The following is a 5976-nucleotide window of genomic DNA, read 5'->3' as shown; positions in this document are numbered from 1 at the left end:
AAAATCAAGTAATTTTTGGGGTTATTTAATTGGATTACACAATGGTGTAAATTATTCTAAATGCAGGAGTTTTAAAATTTTAATTTTTAGTTCAATGAAAAAGGAATAAAAGTTAAAGTAAAGTAGATGTACTACATGTCATTCTAGTTCTTTATTGAAATAAATGAAATTGCTCAATTTTGAGAGAAAATGGTTTACATTATTGACATCGCCGCTGGGCATCATTAAGATTGGATTAATAAAATACAAGAGCAAAAATTATTTATCAGAAGATCTTTATTGGATTTCATAGTTATCTAATCAAAAGAAAGTAAATCAATAATATTCTAGATCTTAGTGTCCTCATGTTATCATAATGGGACTTATACCAATTTCAACCCAATGTGTTTAACTAAAAAAGTTAGAAGGCAAAAACTTATAGAACTAAATAGGAGATGAACTTAGCACAACTTGAAAAAATTTATTGAAGAGTTGAACTTAACACTCATAACAATAGAATGATATCTCCTTATATAGAGAGAAGGCACTCGAAATTCATAAAACAAATTTGAAGTCTAGGGAGACGACATATTCTCATGCACATTAATAATTATATGCACTAAGAAAAAGTAAAGGCAACTTTAAATAAAAAAAGTACAAATTTTTAGTAATGTAAAAGTAATGCACGGTAACGTGAGCGTCACTAGAAGGATTCTTCTTCAATTATAATTTTTTATTTTCCTTTGATTTTGAAACATTGTTCCAATGATTTGTCGCAAAAAAGGTAAAGGAAAAACTTATAAAAGAGAGAGATTACAGAACTAAGCAGGAGACAAACTTGGCACAACTTCTTAAATTTTATTAAAGAATCGAACTTAACACTCATTACAATAAAATGATGTATCCTTATATAGAGAGAAGGCACTCGTAATTTCATAAAACAAATTTGAAGTCTGATGAGACAACATATTCGCACGCACATTAACAATTCAAAGCACTAAGAAAAAGAAAAGTTAGTACCACAACATTAAAAAAGAAAAGTAAAAAAAGTATAAATTTCAAGTAAAGTAAAAGTAATGTGTTTTAAAGAGAGTGCCACTAGAAAGATTTTTCTTCTTCAATTCTTTTTTTTTTTTTCTCATTTGATTTTGAAACATTGTCCCACTGATCTGACAGCTCATAATGGCTTCCTTCAAATTCACTTGATTGGGACATTTTATATTATGTTTGGAACAACTTCTCCATTTTGGTGTTCATATTATATCTTTAATCAAATTTTAATTTCATCAGCAAATTCGTTGGGGAATTTGCGCCTTAATGTGGCATGAATGCTTTAGAGTGAGAATTCTTCTTGTTTTTGAACCATCCTAGCTAAATATTGATTATTCTTAATAATTTTTTGGATATGTTTCAATTCATCTTCAATGATAATTGCTAACCTTCATTTGATGAAAAGTTTTTTAACAAACATTTGCAATTGATAGTATATGGTCTAATTTCAAAATTCCAATATCAAATCCATGGCATTTGTGCTTGGGTGAAGAAAAAAAATTGTTTATGCCTTCAATTAATCTGGCTAATTCAATTTTTTATAAGTTTGGTGATGAGTCCACTCATTCAGAGTAAATTTGATTAATTTGATTAGGGAGAATTATTGATTAGGCTCTCATATAGTCCCACCAGCAGAAAAATCAATCAAGGGTTGGATTAGTAAAGATATCAAAATGGAGAATAAACATCCAAGAATGTTTGTCTCAGATTAATAATATATAAGTCGTTTTTCGTAGCCTCGACAAAAGTCTAATAATTAAAGAGAATGTTCTCTTTTGTTGATTATGCTTATTGACATAATCCATAGATTTAGTTTGATAAGGGGTGATACCACAATTCTTATAACTAAGGATTTTAATAATATTGGCTTTGTTATAAGAAATATTTTGCTTTCAACAAATTCATGACTAGTTTCTTTACATTGGAGATGAATTAAATTTGACTCTCAAAGATCTCAGTCAAAAAATGAGGATTGGATGAAAGAGGTATTTCCCAAATAGTGTTCCATCATAGTTTATGGAGATTGAATATCATAATCTTCAAAACTGATTTCAAATAATAATTCAAAAATATTTTTAAAATGAGCTCAAAGAGCAGAGCTTGAGGAGCCTCATCAGACTGATTAAATTCAAGATTTGAATTTTTTTTTTTTTGTGCATATTGGCCCCAAAGAGGTAAGATTTAAGAGGAAACGCTTTTGAAAAGAAGGATTCACACTTCCTCTACCACGGGAGGAAAATTCTCCGCGAGAAAAATGTTATGATTTTTAGGAGACAGCGTCAATTAGGGTGAGACATGGTGTCTCGATTGGGTTGAGGCAAATTGCCCTGATTATTAAAGGTGATCTATTCTTGATCGTCTAAAATATCACTGTAAATATTTACAAGTTAAGAAGTCCATCAAATTATTTAAATTGCCTTTAATATATTTGATGTTAAAATAAAAAATAAATAACTGAACTAGCCAATGAGTAAATATATGGTTAGTAGCAGGTTTTTAGTATTTTTTTTTCAATAATAAACTTTGTTGTACTATAGTCAATGCGTAAAAGGAAAGCAAAGTTTATTAAATCTTCTTAAATTTTCATAATTAATTTAACTATAGCTAACATTTTCTTTTTAATTATGGAATATTTAAATTGAGTAGAATTTCATTTACATGATGTAAACCTTACTAGTTCTACCTTTTGAGAGGAAGGATTTTGTCGTTTGAGAAAGCCTTCAAGGTTGATGCAACTGTTTCAATGATTTTAAAATTAGAGGGATTTGCAAGATTATTACAATGAAGATTTTTTACATGTTTTCTTTATTATTATTTGGACTACCTTGGTTTAAATGTTAGTCCAAGGAGGAGAATTCTTAAAGATTAGCAGATTTGTCTAATTCTAGATTGGTAACATGATTAGACAAATCAATTTGTTCATCCTTGAGAAGGCGAACTTCATCTTAAAGATGATTGATTTTGAGTATAAGATTAGTAATGGAAGTTTTACTGGATTGAGCTTTAGCTTTAGAGCTCATTCTTTGTAAACTTCTTTCATAAAGTAGATGGGATAATCATGAGTAGGAGAGAGGGATTTCTCTCTCTTCTCCTAAAATACAAATAATCTTATCTCGAGCTTTAGGATTCGAGACTTGACTAAGAATTTTGATAATATGATCGTTTTCATCATCCGTGAGAGTATAAAGCACAGACATTTCAATAAGCATGGTGGGGTAATTATCTCAGAGATCACCAATGTGTGGCCTCCAAAAATTTCTTTTTTAAATTGTGTGATCCCGGTCTCTCTGTACCATCGGTCTATTTTTCTTTTGAGTATTTGTGTGACGATGACGACAAAGAGTTTTACGAGATTAGGTTCCGGGGGAATTTTCAGAAGGCAAATTGGATTTTAGATAAGACACTACCTAGAGATTTCACCCTCATTTTGTGATGATTTTTTTTATCTGAGTTCTGATTTCCTATAGGCGCAAGCCCCTATAGTTAATTACCCCTCCTAATAACAGGAGAGAACTTTCGATTAAGGCTAGTTATTAAAGGGGTCGAATAGGTTATAAACATATCGTATAATAGCAATAGTTTCAGGGTTTTGAATTTGATCTTATGATTTAGATTTTTTAAATTTGAATTTTAGAGTTTAACACCATAAACTTAAAACTTGTGGTGGTGGGGATGAAGACGAGCCCGATCAAGATCCCATGGTTCCGTCGTCCCGAGTTGTCATGATCTCTGGTCTACTTAGTCAGAGGAGGTAGTTGACCCAACCTGATAGAAGGCACCTTATCGGCAGTCATGGGTTGCTTCGTCCAAGAATATCTTGTAGACCTGGGTTGATATTTGTCTAAGGGGATATATTTGAATCCACCTTAGCTGACAGAGGGCTTTATGTCTATCGAACATACCCTATGATCCATCGCTCAAGGGTTTGAAGCCTTTAGGGAACATACGGGCTTTGGCCGTGATCGTATAATGGTACCATTTTGCGGCAAAATCACCCGATCAGAGGGCACGTGCCACGTTCATGTTGGTAAAAGAATGTTTGAGGATGAATCATAGTGATACACCCGATATGCATTCGCTCTTTATGAGCTGAGGTTAATTTCAAATTTATCATCCCCGACAAATGGTTGCGAGGTGGATGATTTTAATTTTAAATTTTTAGGTGATATATTTCATTTCAAAATTTGAATTGTTGTTTGATTTGAGATTTGACCCCCTCCGGTTGAGATTTTCAATCAACACGGCCATCATCGGGGTGACGATTAAGGTCACATGTATTTTTATAGGATTTTGGGAGATATTTTGTTATTTCAAGTTATGTCAACTCCAGTCCTTTCAAGGAGGAGGATGAAACTTGAATATTTAGCCCGCGCAGCATTCTCAAATCGCTAGATTTGGGACTTAGATGTAACGATTGGAGCACATGCGGGTTGTAGCATTTGACCCTGCGCAGCATTCTCAGTCATTAGTGTTTATATTTTTAACATGTTGATCGGAGCACATGCAGGGTTTTTTAGTTTAAAGGATCATATTTAATACATAAGAGGCATTCTAAAAATATTTAAATATGATCCGTTATGTGAGAGTGGTTTTATTTAAGAAATGCCCAAATTTTTATTGAAGGGCTTGTGAACGCCTTCTATCCGCTTGCACACATATTACGGATTCGGTGGCGTACTCTAAATTAGGTATCATTTGTAACACATAGTATACATCCTTCTGTCGTTATTATCCCATTCAACATTGTTTACAGAGAATGATTATTCAATAAATATTAGAATATCGTGCCAATATTCGTAGGAGAATTATCTTGCTTGTTATAAGTTCTCATATTCTCTCCCATAAGTAAACTGATTTATTTGATACAAGCTCTTTATTCTTGCTTGCAAACTAGTTGTTGTGGGCACTACGAATTCCCTATTCTTTTTCATAGGTGAATTGTAGCATTATCTAAAATTTAGATTTAAGGTCACTTTTTTATTGCTTGATAGTTCTAGCAAATATAAAGTTTAGCTTTAATACATAGTGATATTGATCAAGAGCTTGAAATGCATTAGCAACTTTATTAATCAAGTCATTAGTTGATGTTGCATTAGACTAATTAGTTGAATATTTTTCAATCCTTCAAAAATTTCAATTAAGTCTAAATTTTTTTTATTAAGTCCAGAATTTTTTTTTAGAAAAATCCGGCAGCCTTCCGGCGTCCCCTCCCCGATGCCGGGTGGTAAGGAGTAGCTCGACTCGGCCGGAATAAATCGACGGCAAGGAGATTGAGTCTTCAAAAGCATTGATTGGCGAAGATTGGTTGCAGATTGAATGCTTGTCGTTGATTGGATGCAGATTGTAGTTGATTGTTGATGCTTGCTTGGAGATCCTTTCTTTTATTTTAATTTATCAATTAATTAACATTATAATTATTTTCAAATTGAATGATCATTTAAGCATTTTCCAATCATTTCGAAAATTTGGCTAAGTCCCTAAATTTTGAGAAAATTTTGTCAGCCTCCCGGCGTCCCCTCCCCGATGCCGGGAGGTAAGGGGGTACTCGACTCGGCCGGATCAAATTGACGGCGAGGAGATTTGGGAGAGCGAATCGATCCCATAAAAGAGTCTTCAAGTCTTATAATGTGGGCGATCGACCTGCTAATTTAAACAATTTAATTTAAATTAAAAAAATACTTTTAATCCTCTCGAAAATCCGGCAGCCTTACGGCGTCCCCTCCCCGATGCCGGGAGGTAAGAGAGTGGCTCGACTCGGCCGGAGCGAATCAACGGCGAGGAGATTTGGAGATTTGTGTCTGCGCTCCCTCGGTCGAATTAACTCGACGGCCAAGGGCTTCGGGGGACCGGATCAACCCCGGGACTTCCTTTAAGTCTTCATACTTGTTGAAATCCTCTCCCCTTTCTCTCTCTTTTTTTCTTTCTTTTTTTTTTAATTTATTACAT

The sequence above is a fragment of the Dendrobium catenatum genome, unplaced genomic scaffold (genome assembly GCF_001605985.2).
Source record: "Dendrobium catenatum unplaced genomic scaffold, ASM160598v2 fragScaff_scaffold_998, whole genome shotgun sequence".
NCBI lineage: Eukaryota > Viridiplantae > Streptophyta > Magnoliopsida > Asparagales > Orchidaceae > Dendrobium > Dendrobium catenatum.
Note: the sequence above shows the minus strand (reverse complement) of the source record.